Source organism: Chionomys nivalis, chromosome 17 (genome assembly GCF_950005125.1).
Source record: "Chionomys nivalis chromosome 17, mChiNiv1.1, whole genome shotgun sequence".
NCBI classification, from domain to species: domain Eukaryota; kingdom Metazoa; phylum Chordata; class Mammalia; order Rodentia; family Cricetidae; genus Chionomys; species Chionomys nivalis.
Window position 1 is genome coordinate 17,346,510 of NC_080102.1, and position 14,392 is coordinate 17,360,901.

A 14,392-nucleotide genomic window follows, 5' to 3' on the forward strand; every position below is an offset into this window, starting at 1 on the left:
GGTTTTTCCTTTTAAGAGAAGAACAACATCCATCGTATTAAATAAATGTTACTAAATTTAACTGGACTTTCCTCAGTTAAAGTTTTGTCTGCATTTAATTAGTAAGTGTGTTTGCATTTCATCGCTTAAATAATTTGCATGCATAAGAACTTGTAAGTAGATTTAGATTTCTACATATTTTAGTAATAGTCTAACGAAATTCAGTTTAAAAAAACTGCTATTAAACAAAACATTTGTCTCTTATAAAACAGGCATATCTATTACTCAGGTTTGGAAAAACATTGAAGCTAAGGAAATTAACTCAGGTTTTGAAGACAGAATTGTGTCAAAATCTCCAATCTTTTACTTTAATAAAAATCAGCTAGGGTGTGTAGCTTGACTGTTTTAAGCCTAAGTTTTCTCCTGCACTTAGTAATTTTCTAATATGCCAGAAATGTTCAAAGTACTGAAATCTATCTAGTAAATTTTTGTGTTTTAAGCCATCCTCTGTGGAAGAAATATGTACAAGTAAGAAAATTGAAACATTGAGGAGTTGCATAATGTGTTTAGTTACATCCATTAGCAGTAAAAATCAATAAACTCCCTACATAAGAAATGTAAAGAAAACTAAAGTCCAGCTGACTCACATTGATTGAAATTGGTTACACAAAGAATCCCTGGGAGGTCACAGGCTACTCTGGCCAAGGGAGCAGGTCAGATATTCATCTCTCCCACCTGTCTTCCAAGTTCAGTAATCGCATCCCCAGCTCCGAAGCAGTACAGCTGTGTGGCCTCCCCTTCCTCTCTACTCCCACCTCCAGCAGATCTCACAGATCTTCATCTCCAAATTTTCTTCCCCCACTCATGACTTAATACTAGTCTCCAACTCCAAGTGACATTCCTTGGTAACCCACAGATCACTCAGCCATGAAAGCAGGAAGCCTCTTTATCTCCACTCTTCCTCTTCTCCTCCAAATCCAATCCCCTAGTCGCACCTTCAACTCTGTAGCAGACCACCTGTTCCCCTTCCTCCCCGACTCCGTCCTAATCTCCAGCGCATCACACAGATCATCACCAACTTTCTTCCCTACTCACCCTGTTATTTCAACCCCTAAATACAGCAGGAAGTCCCTAGGAACTGGGCAGCCAAGTTTGCCAGAGAAGCAAGTAGACCTCCAAAGCTGGTAAGAGAACTTCAGCTCTTCATTCTCTTTCCTTTCCTCCAAATCCAATCCCTAGACCATTCTTAGCTCTGCAGCAGAGGGCTTGTAGGGTCCTTTCCTTACTCTTTACCTCCGTTACCCTGTGACTAAGCAGATCCTTGTGGAACACCTCAATTTCCTTCTTTCTATTGTACTCAGATCTCATTCTAGATCATCCTCATTCCTAATTGATGGCTCCTAGTACCCGGAACCACATTTATTTTCCAGAACACGCAGTGACCACACCAAGTAGGAACCTAGAAAATTTTCTGCCAGACAATACACAGGTACTATACACTCCTAAGATCCAGAGAGGGTATTGGAAATGAAAGGGAATACACACACACACCAAAGACAAAATCAGATAGCAGTATCAAAAACTATAATCCTCCCAAATCCAGATGCCTAGAGGGCATCATACAAACATAATCAATTACTGCAAGGAGAATATGACTCCACTAGTGCCCATCAATGCTACAACAAGCTTTGAGAATCACAAAATTGCTGGGGCACAAAGGTAAATATCTGAATAGCATTTATGAGTAAGACCGAAGTTCCAAAAGAAGAAATATGGAGATCCCTGAAAGAAACCTCTAAAATTCAAAGAGTGGTATGAAAATAAAAAAACAACCCAAGACCTGAATGTGGAAATAGAATCAGCAAAGAAAACCCAAACCGTGAGAAATCTAGAAATGAAAAATCTAGGAACTTTAACATGAACCTCACAGGGAAGTTTTACCAACAACATAAAAGAAACAGAAGAGAAAATCTCAAGCACCGAAGGTATGATAAAAGAAATGGATACCTCAGTCAAGGAAAACGTTAAATCTAATAAAGAAAAGAAATCCTGGCAGAGAACATTGAGAAAATGTTTTGACTTTTAAGTATAGAGGAAGGAGAAGAAATATAGGTCAAAGCACAGAAAGTATTTTAACAAAACAATGAAAAAAAATCTCTCTAACCTAAAGAAGGAGATGCATATCAAGGCATAAAATGCATACACAGCTCCACGTAGACTGGGCCAGAAAAGAAAGTCTCCACATCACACAATCACCAAAACATTAAACATGCAGAACAAAGAAAGAATATGAAAAGCTTCAAAGGAAAAGTACAAGTAATATACAAATTCTGACCTTTTAGAATACAACCTGACTTCTCAACAGTGACTCTAACACCCAAAAATGCATGGACAGATAGTCTACAGAATCTGAGACCACAGCTGCAAGTCAAGACTACTATACACAGCAACATGTTCAATCAAAATAGGTGAAGAAAATGAGACATTCTATGATAAAATTAAATTTGAGCAAAATATATCTATAAATACAACCTTGAAGAAAGATCTAGAATAAACACTCCAACTTAAAAGTTAAGCACACTCAAAAAATACCACCAGACCAGCAATCAAATGATAACACACACACACACACACACACACACACACACTACAACAGAATCACAGATATCCACAAACAATGCTCATGATACCTTCCAACATCAATTGGAAAATAATTTAAATAAAAAGACATTTAAAAACAGAATGGATGAGAAATCAGGACTCATCTTTCTTCTGCCTTCAAGAAACACATCTTGGGGCTGGAGAGAGGGCTCAGAGGTTAAGAGCATTGTCTGCTCTTCCAAAGGTCCTGAGTTCAATTCCCAGCAACCACATGGTGGCTCACAGCCATCTGTAATGGGGTCTGGTGCCCTCTTCTGGCCTGCAGGCAGACACACAGACAGAATATTGTATATATAATAAATAAATAAATAAATAAATTTTTTTTTTTTAAAAAAAGAAAGAAACAGATCTTAACATCAAGGACAGACTTCACCTCAATATAAAATAATGGAAAACAATATTCCAAGCAAACGGACATAAAAAGTAAGTTGCACCCATTTTAATTTCTGGAAAAAAAGACTCCAAATGAAACAAGTCAAAGGATATAGGAAGAAATCTACACGCTCATCAAAGAAAAAAACCTCCACCAAGAGGACATTGCAATCTTTGACACTGACACCCCAACAAAGTGTACTTTAAGTCTGAAAAAAAGCACTTCTACAGCTTAAATCATATACTGACCCTCACACAATGTTAGTGGAAGACTTCATTGACAGACTCTTGCTAATAGACAGGAAATACAGATAAAACTAAACAGAAATGCTGGAGCTAACTGAAGTTATAAACCAAATGGATCTAACAGACATATACAGAATATTTGACCAAAACAAAAAAGAATGTATCTTCCTCTCAGAATATAATGAAACATTTTTTCCAAAACTGACCACATACTCAGTCACAAAGCAAGTCTCAAAGGATGCAAGAAAATTGAAATAACACCTTGCATGCTATCTGACCATCATGGATTAAAGCTGGATCCCCACAACAGAAACAACAAAAAGCTTTCAAACTCATAGATGCTGAACGACTGACTACTAAATGAAAAAATAGATCAACACACAAATTTAAAAAGAATTAAGGCTTTCAACAATGCCACATATGATAGGAGGCTAATATCCAATACACATAAAGAACTCAAAACACTAGATGTCAAGAAAATAAACAACTTAATTAAAATACATATCTAAACAGAAAATTCTCAAAAGAAGGAACTCACAAGACTTAGCAACACCAACAGAAATGTTCAATATCTTTAGCGATCATAGAATTGCAAATCAAAACTACTTTGAGATTTTATCTTATACCCATCAGAATGGCTCATATGGATAAAATAAATGACAACTCATGCTTGCAAGGATGTAGAGGAAGCCAAACACTTACTCATTGCTGGTGAGAGTGAAAACTTGTACAGCCACTGTAGGAATCAATGTGGAGTTTCCTCGGGAAGAAGGGAATCAAGCTACCTCAAGATCTATCTATGCCAGTCTTTGGCCCAAACCCAAAAGAAGATTTATCTTACCACAGAGACACTGCCTCACTCGTGTTCACTGTTTCTCTATTTATAGTATCCTGGAATTGAAAACTACCTAGACACCCCTCAACAGATAAATGGATAAAATCAGATCCATTTACACAATTGAATAATAATCATCTGTTCAAATAAAAGCATAAAATTTCAAATAAATGGATGGAGATAAAAAGTCCTAAGTAAAGTAGCCTGGATACAGAAAGACAAACATTGTGTGCATTTGCTTATATGTGGATACTAGTTGTTAAGTAGATGATAACAAAGTTACTATCTTTAGAGCTGCAGAGTTTAGATATGACTAGTTAGGGGCAGGGTTGTCAGTATATATCCCTCATATAGTGAAATAAAGTAAATATTTACTTATGCATGAAGAGAAGACTGGAATGAAAGGACAAAAATGGGATGGAGAGTGAAGAGGGGTGTGAGGCAAGGGAAATGGGGAAAGATAGCTAAGATTAAGGACAATTTGAAAGGTAGTATGGAAAACTACTACATTAGAAAATTCCTAGCCGGGCGGTGGTGGCGCACGCCTTTAATCCCAGCACTTGGGAGGCAGAGGCAGGTGGATCTCTGTGAGTTCGAGACCAGCCTGGTCTACAGAGCTAGTTCCAGGACAGGCTCCAAAACCACAGAGAAACCCTGTCTCGAAAAACCAAAAAAAAAAAAAAAAAGAAAAAAAGAAAAAGAAAATTCCTAACGTAATCCATATATGAAGGGGATCTCAATGAAATTGTCAAATTATGGGAGAGACAGACCCCAAACTGGACATCTCTTCTCATCAAATGAAGTTTCCAATACAGGCAATAGGTAATATTTAATTAAATTGTTGGCAAACGGGGTCTTCTGGGAACTAGCAAACCACCCAGGAAGTTGCCAAGACTGTAGGTGGCTTTCCAGAAACTGACAGCAAGGTCACATTGCTGAAGACAACACCCAATACAAGTCACTGAACATGAAGAAGTCAGGCTGGTGCCTGTGTAGATCCTTCACTGGTATCCCCTAAAATCTTGGTACATGAAGTTACTCTGCAGGCTAACAAAGGAGACATATAAGCACCACCCAAACCACAAACTCTTTGCTCTGCATTGCTGTCCTGCCTGTAAGATAGACCAGTGAAATAGTGGCACAAAGCTTGTGGGTGTAATCAATGAATATGTGATTGAATTTAACTTCACCTTGGGAGACTTAACAACCTGAGTCTTAATAGCCCAGTCCCATAGGGTAAAATAAAATAAAACTGTTACCAAAAAAGGGGGGGAAATGGCTCCAAATGACCATCTATACTCATAGATCAATGCCTTCTCAGCCAATTTCAGAGAAGCTCCCCCCCGTACCCTGCACAGCACATGGGAACAAATGTAGAGACCCACAATCAGACATTATGCAGAGAGTGGGAGACCTTGGAACACTCAGCTCTAAGCAACATAAAAATGTCTTCATCAAATCTGCCCCTTCGGGAATCAGGGAATCCTGCAGACCCTGCGTTTCAGCCTTCAAATTTGCCCCAGAAATATCTGGGCTTATTTCTTCTTCTACTAGATCTGACTTTTGCAAACAACACTTTTCAAAATTTGCATAACCACAAAAGGGGATCAGATTTAAAATAAAACCCTGCTGATACTATACAGGCAAAGAGAATTATACTCCTTTGGATTTGAGACCTCCTCCGCAAGGTATACTCAGAGAAACTGCCTGGTCAGGTGTGTTGCCTGCAAACCATGTGACCAGATGCATCAGCAGACAAAATATATAGGAAGAGGCTTCAGCATTGAGAATTATGAACTAGAAAATATCCACAGCATGGGAAATCCTTCCTCAAATGTTCAGGAGGAATGTCCAGATTCAATATTTTTCTACTTCTGTTGAGGTGTTACAGGAAGATTTGATGATACCAAGTCAAAGAAACATACAAAAAAAAACACCCAAAGATTCAGTCCCCAGTAATGGTGGAAGGTGTAGTTTAGGACCTAACTGGCACACTGAAGCAGAATGAGTGAATGCTTTCAAAAAAGAAAAGTATTTTAAATAGAACCCACAGTCTGTTAACACAATAAGATAAATATTCAGGAAATCGTTCATTATATCCTGATCCAGGAAAGTCTAGTATTGAATAAAAAACATAATCAAATAAAATCAACACAAAAAGGTCCATGTTGAAATTTTCTCACATGAATTTCAAAACAACAATCAAGAAATGTTTCAACAAGCATTTTCTAATCATCTTGAAAAAATAAAAAAGTGAAATCTCAACGAAGAAATGGATTATAAGAAGTGCCAAGTGAAAATTATGTAACTCAAAACTGTTCACAATAGGATAAATCCCAAAGAAACATCAAAATCTATCACAATTAAACTTCTGCAAATGAAAAGTAATGGAAAAACATTGAAAGCAAACAGAAAGAACAGCCGGATTGTCCTTAGGGGTAGACTAACCAGAGGTTTCTATTCTGAAGCTATGGAGCTAGAAGGCAAAGGGCATAATATTGTGCCATGTGAATGAAAACATATTCTGTAAACTATGAACTGTATATCTAAGCCAGTGCAGCCTTCAGGAATGAAAGATAAATAAAAACTTTTTTTTTTCAGCACTGGATATCTGAAAGAATTTGTTACTAATGGATCTTCCCATAAATGTTAAAGAAAATTTTCAACTGGGAAATGATAACATGAGTATTAAAAATCTGGAATGAAAAAAGAGGGACAGCAATATCAGAAATGCAAGTTTGTATGGCATGGTAGCCTTTTCCTTATGACTGTACCAAGTCATAAGTGGTAACTAGGGTAATTTATGTGGTGTCATTTGACCCACTTCATAGCATTTTGTGTGTAACGAGGGCAAAGGCAAAAAAATAAGAAGAGTTTTCATACTTAGCTGCAAATAGTAAATGTTCAGGTCAGAAAAAATGGTGGTAAGTCATTTAGGCATATTGTATTATGTAGAGCATATAATAAGTAAAGATGATTTGGCAATATACTAAGAAACAATATACACAGATACAGAAAGATGCATCAAAAAGTTTATATATCACACGCAAAGGCAAAAATAAAATTAGTAAGAAAAAGAGAACAAAAATATATAGCAATCAAAAATACTAACAAATCAATATGAATGTAAATGGTTTAAATATACCATTAATATAGCAGAGGAACGTGCAAAAGGAAGAGTAAGGACACTTAATCCAACTTGATAGCTTAACAGAGTTAACAGGTCAAATTTAGTGGCATAGATAAATTGAAGGTAAAGAAATAAATGATAAAAACAGGTTTTGTAAGTACTATCCAGAAATGAAGGAGTTCTGGTGGCATCAAATTAAATAGACTTTAGAGCAAAAGAATTGGTGCAGACCAAAAGGAAGACTTGCAACAATAATAGCAATTATTCACCGGGGAAGACGGTTTTCAACACATGGAGTCAAAGTAATAGAGCTCCAAGTCCAATAAACAACACAAGTGTCCCTAGAATTACAGAAAGAATCGTGTCCTCATGAAGCCATTGAAAGTTGTCAGCACTACAGTATTTACTGAAGCTGGGGTACTGAGTCCCACAGCTTAGCCCCACATCTAGCTTTTGTGATTGCTGCTTTCAGAGAAAGACTGTCTTTTCACGTAGTGCAACCTTCAGGGAAATGCCAAGGGTCAATATTTGAAGTGTAGTTTCTACTGGCTGGTGTTCATTTTTGTACCGACCACTGTAAAGTTGAAGTTTGTAATCCAATGTTTGTAATCCAGAGATATCATAATTGCTGGAGCTCAAAGACAATAGTGGCAGATATCAATACCACTTTCTACATATTGCAGTTTTATTAGTCAGGTCAGCAGGAAAACACACTATCTTGCCATCACTATCAATCAGCAGCACCTGAATGACATCTGTAGTCTAGTGATACTTTATTTGTATTTTAATAACTAAAGCTTGCCAGAAGACCAGAGTGCAAAGCTAAGCCCCTAGAGGCCAGCGAGTGGTGGAGCACACCTTTAATCCCAGGGCTCGGGAGACAGAGGCAGAGGGATTTCTGTGAGTTCAGGGTTACCATGGGTTTCACAAGATTGGTCCAGATCCAGGTGGTGGTGACTTATACCTTTAATTCCAGTCTTTGGGAATCATACACCTTTAATCCCAGAATGTGGGAGGTGGAGACAGGAGTGATAGGGCTGGGTGGAGAGAGAAATATAACTGGGAAGAGACAGGAACTCATTGAAGTGTGGAGTCTGAGGTTTGGTGGGGAACCAGTACAGTCCAGGCAGACTGAGGACAGCCCCTTTTTGGTCTGAACATTGGTAGCGGTAAAGGATCTCTCCAGTGGCTTACTGCTCTGCTTCTCTGACCTTCAGCTTTAACCCCTGTATTTGTCTCTGGCTTTTTATTATTTGTGTTACACTGTAGAATACTCCTCCCAGTAAAAACACCACATATATTTGCTTTGAGCTCTTATGAGACATTCACCAGTTTTGGCAATATATTAAGCTATATAAAAAAAAAAACTCAATATAGTTAAAGTAACTGAAAAACTTACAATATTCACTACTTTTAATATAATTATGCTTTATTTCAGTAAGAAAAGACCACAGGAGATCTCTATATATTTGTAAGTCGAGTACTACTTTCTGAACAACTAAGAAAGAAAAGATCTAAGACATAATTGGTATATAGACTGAAGGAGCGTGTTGAATATACATCAATGGGAGAGTTCAGAGTACTAAGATCTTACATTACAGATGAAGAGAATTATCACATTAAAAATCTAAGTTCCCATCACAGGAAACTTGAAAAAGGAAGCACAATAAACACAAAGGTTGAAGCAAGAAAACACAGAAACAATAAGGTCAATGAATCTGAAATCTAGTCCAGAAGACCCGGAGGAAGTAATTTAGTCCAAACCTTATGGCCCCAAGGCCAGCAGAATCAGAGTTCCATGTTCTGATTTATCCCAAGTCTAAGTCAAAGACAGAAAAAAACTGATTCCCAGCTTGTATATAAAGCAGACAAAAATTAAATCCTTTCTTATGTTTTCTTCCTTCCTTTCTTTCTTTTTCTTTCTTCCTTTCTTTTATATCTATCTGTCTGTATGCCTGTCTGTCTGTCTACCCGCCTACCATCTATCCATGCTTTTGAATATATGTGCCACAGCACACCCATGGAGATCACCGGACCGCTTGAAGAGTTGGTTTCTTCTACCATGTAGGTTCCAGGGTTTGAATTCACATCATTCATTAGGCTTGAATGCAGGCACCATTAGCCACATTCCAGAAAGTACTTCCTCCTGTATCCTTTTATTCTCTTTAGGCCTTCAGCAAAATATATGGAGCCAGCCCACACTGCAGGAAGAAGTATGACTTACTCAGGTAGCTCATGCACTTATTAAAGAAGAAACACCTTCATAGAAATGTCCAGAAAGAATATTTAAACAGATACCTGGCTCCCAGTGGCCCATCAAATCTCCATATTACCATATTCCTTTAGATTCCTGAGTTATACAGTGATGATATTAATCTATATCTGTTTCTGCTCAGTGAGACAAAATATATTTCACTTTTTTATGTGCTAAACACGATGCTATATTCAGAACATTGAAAACTCTGTCTTCTGAAGACAAGGATAAATTAAATACTATTATCTTTAATATAAATAGATCCATAGTATAAAATGGTCTTTGGCAGCCCCTGATCCATAATATTTGCGACTTATTGACTCATATATGCTTTAAATACAGAAGTCTGATATTTTATAAATAGGAATCAAGATCAAGTTGCATTTTAAAATATATTAAAGTACAGAGATGACAGATTTCATGAAAATCTATGAGCTTTGTATCCTTCTGCGTGAATGCCTGGTAGGTTTATTCTCTCATAACCCACTGCACATGGTTTCAGTTACTTTTGCAGAAAAGGTCATTGGAAGCATAAGTTCCAGATTTTGTTTCTAAGTTTCTTCCCAAGTACCTGTGGTGCAGAGGGAAAGTGGAGTAGAGGCAATAGTGTCTCTTATGGAGGACATAAACTCAAGTAAGATGTCAGACAAATTATTTATGTCCCTGGTGACCCATTTCAGTATCCTTCTGGGTGTGAAGGAAACAAAGATAGTATAGATGAACAAATACATGATAGATGATACATACATAGACAGACAGACAGGTAGACAGGTAAATGGATATATAATAAAATAAAATAAGTGGGAAGGTCACAGAGTTAACTCATCAAGAACCTGAAGTCTGGATCCAAATAGATGAATTTTGAAGCTGTTTTCCTGTTAACATCTCTGATACCTTGTGGAGGAATTTTACTTTCCTTGGGATGATTAACTTGTCTACAAAGTATGATAAACACATGCAGTTCTTACAGATAAGGCAAATATTGCCTCTGCAATGCCTGAGGAGCAACTAACCCCAAGGAAGGAGCTGAGGGTTGCTGTCCTTCCTTAAATTACTCTAAGTGTGAATTTGCATCTTTCTCTATATAGTGTCTGGATAAGAGTGAACAGCTGGAGAGCCTGGCAAACTGGCAATGACAATTGACTGCAATATGAAAAGAGTGTCTGCTTCAATTATATTTTATGATTGTCCTAATATAGAAAGTGTATAAAGACCACAAAGATAGAAGAAGCAAACTGGCGATGTAAAATGAGATTGCTACCAGAATTCTAAAAACACTCTCCAGTTTTAATTTTGAAAATATTGGAACTCTGCTTGAGGGTTGAGATTAGATGTGTAGGTCTGTCTTTGATATTATATATATAAACACACACACATATATATATACATACATGTATATATATGCTTCAGTTTTAAAACATGATATTTACACAACATATGCATAATATTGTTCAATGAAAATAAAAAGAAATAGAGGGGCTGGAGGATTAGTTTAGGGACTAAAAGCGTTTACTACTCTTCTAAACTAAAAGACTATAGTTTGAGACCCAACACCCTTGTTAGTGGATCACAACCACTTGTAACTCCAGTTCCAAGGTATCTGACAATTCTGACTTTTCGAAATACAGGTGGCATTCACTCCAACAGTCTCTCTCTCTCTCTCTCTCTCTCTCTCTCTCTCTCTCTCACACACACACACACACACACACACACACGGACACACACACACACATAATAGTTTAAGAATAAAAGTTTTGGAAAAGGAAAATCTTAACATGTCTCTACTGTCTCACTCTATCCATGGTGCAGAAAGCTTGGCTTTCCACTCTGTCTCTTGCTATTTAGCCTGGGTGCAGACATCCCCTTCTCTGTGTTTGTGGGAAAGACTGAGGTTTGCCTGGCTCCAAACTGCTAATCCAAGGAAACATCCTCCATTCCTCACTGGGGTTTGAATCCAAAGGAAAGTTGGAGGCGGCTGTGGCTGAGCAGTTGGAAACACTTTCCAGAAGAGTTAGTGTGTCACAGTTTTGCATAGACCTCTCGAACAATAAGAATCACTGAAAGGGCAGGCAGACAGAGTCATCGTTTATAGGGAGCTTTGTGGCCAGGTACCCTTCTGTGGGTTTTTGTAAACATTGTTTTATTGAGTCTTAATAGTCTTTCTTAGAGGTGGGCACCAATATCCCAAATTTACAGGGAGACATGTGGGTTCTGAGAGATAAAGAGGCAGACTTTAAACTGAGGTCGGCCCTAATGACAAACATCTTTACCAACACATTATGGCGCACAGTTTTGCTAAGGGATTTGGCCAGGCGTGAGTCTGAAATGACTCAGTGTGCTGAGGAAAGGCTGGCTCAGAGACAAGCTGCCTTTAGCCACAGTGCTAATCCAACTCCTGTTCAGTCCTAGAGGCCATTATTACAGCAGCAGCTGCAGCAAGCAGGCACAGGTTCTCTCTAGGGAGTGGGCAGAACACTCGGCCTAGGGACTGTGACCTGGGCCACGGAAAACCTGCAAGCCATGTGCTCTCAAAAGAAACCAGACTGCTTTGGAGAAGTTATCTTTTCCAGACTTTGCAAACCCTGGAGAGCTGGGCTTAGACTGGTTCAGACAGCGGATGGCAAAGACAAAGTAGAGGGGAGACACAGACAACAGGAGTGAAGCTGAACCTTTGATCTTTCCTAATCATGGCGTTCCACCAGGCACTTTCTGAACATGTAGTGCTCAGTTCCTAATGAAAATGGCTTAAGCCTGACTTTACTGGGTAGACTAAGGAAAAAAAAAAAAAAACATCTAGGGAAGCAAGCCAGATATTAGGTAACTCAAGACCACTCAGGAAATCAAAACAAAGTCACAGCTCCGTTAGTCAAGTGTGATGTTTGTGGAGGAAAGGCAAAGGGGGGGCTCAGGTAGCCAGAAATTTTTCTTCATTTCTTTTGCCCTGGAAAACACCGCATTCATTGCACATTCTGGTGCATCTTTTAACATCCATCCAGGCACAGATACAGGCCTTGGAGCACCTTTGCATGCTAGCTCTTAGCAGTTCACCTTAGAACAATGTGCTTTTAAACTCTTGGCAGAGGCAGAGTTGCCAGATGGACTCTTTGTGGAGTGTACATGTTCTGGGAGGAAGAAACTGTCTCATGGGATGTGTCTGATGGAAAACAAAGATATCCAGTGTATTACTCTCCATCTTAATAGTGCTTCATATTTACTGAGGGCTTTATTGTAAGACTTCATTGGTCATTGCCTACAACAACCCAAAGAGGAATATGGTGACATTTCCACTGTGCAAACGGAGATAAAACATGCGTAGGCTAAGTTATTTATTCCAGAAGAATTAGAAATTCCATACTCAGTATGTTTTCTGAGCCTCACTTGCCTCTGGTTCTCTGAGATAGTCGGTATGACAATAGAGATCTAAACAATCTGAGTTGCAACTTGAGGTGATACCATAAGTATCCATGCAAAGTATACATTTTTCTAAAAAGCAATAAATGCTCGTTAGCGAGAGACTATGAAGTTGGGTGTCTCTTTCTCCTAACTTGCAAGATCCTATGATTATCTGGCTTTCTTGGTTTATCTACAGTGACGCTACAATTACACCTCTTCTCTGTAGTCTCCTTCTATGTGTGCGTATCCTCTATGCTCTATCCGAAGTGTCTGCCTCCCACTACTCTTTCTTAGCTTAACCCCAAGATAATAAATCCCAAGTCACCTGCCTGTTCTTTCTCCTTTCTGCTTATTTGTGTGCTAATCCATCTTAATTTTCTTCCGTCCATCCTCTGCAAGAACAGAAGGAAGAGATATTAAAACTTGGTGCCTCTTTCCAAAGAAAGTAATCAGAGAAGCCCACACACAAAAGGATTCCACTGACAATCCCACGATAAGTGGTGTAATGACTTCACCATTGTCTGAAAGAAGCTTCCTTGACTGCTGCTTAAGAATCAGGGAGAAGTCCTGGAAGGGGCACCACTGGTCCCAGTAGTTACGGGCACACATTGTCGCCACAAGTAATTTTAATTCTCTGCTTTACACAGCTTCAGAGGTCACACAGAAAGAAGAGAAAACCACACTCGCATGAAGAGTCTAAGACCCTTCCTGAGGCAGGCACGAGAGAACATTTATCCTTGTATGAAATCCCAGAAGTTCAAATCACAGCCCAGATATGATTCCTATAGGTGCTTATAAGTGAGCCACTAATAGCGTGGGAGAACTCACAAAGTGAGAAATACATGTAGCAAGCAGTGGAAATGCTCTGGGATTACATCTAAATCGAGACGTCGTACAAGCAATGGATGAAGAAGAGAACGCCAAGAGCAGGAAGATGCACAGAAGTCAGACCGTAGGAATTGGCACATGTTCTCTGCAGCCCTACCATAATCTTTCCCACTGATGTATTGTGCATTTCCTATATAAGCCCACTGATGGAACATGTGCTCTGGGCTGTATGTTTCCTATGCACACATGGCAAGGGGAGAAGTACTATGTATATTTTTTTTTTCAGATGAGCACACTGAGAGAAGCAATTAGGTTGGCTTTTTAGCTTTCATGACACAGTGCAGCTAACTTATAAATTTGGGTGTTCGGGCTCCAAAGAACATACCTCTTATGCCACACTAGACAGTGCTTGAAGGTCGATTAAGGAAAGGAAGTACAAAGTGGCATCAACAGGCGAACACACTAGATTCGCATCTCAATATACATAAGGTTGTTTCATGTGTAGTTCAGAGAAGGAAAGTTTAGGTCAGGCAGGCATGATGTCATGCTGAACCTCTTCCTAATTGCCTTGCACATGCCACTTAACCATCGTGTACATCAATCACTTCTTTATACATGTGTTTTGTTCTTTTATAGGTTGCTTTGGGATGTAAATATTTTTAAAGTATTTAGGTTATCCAAGAAATAAGCGGTG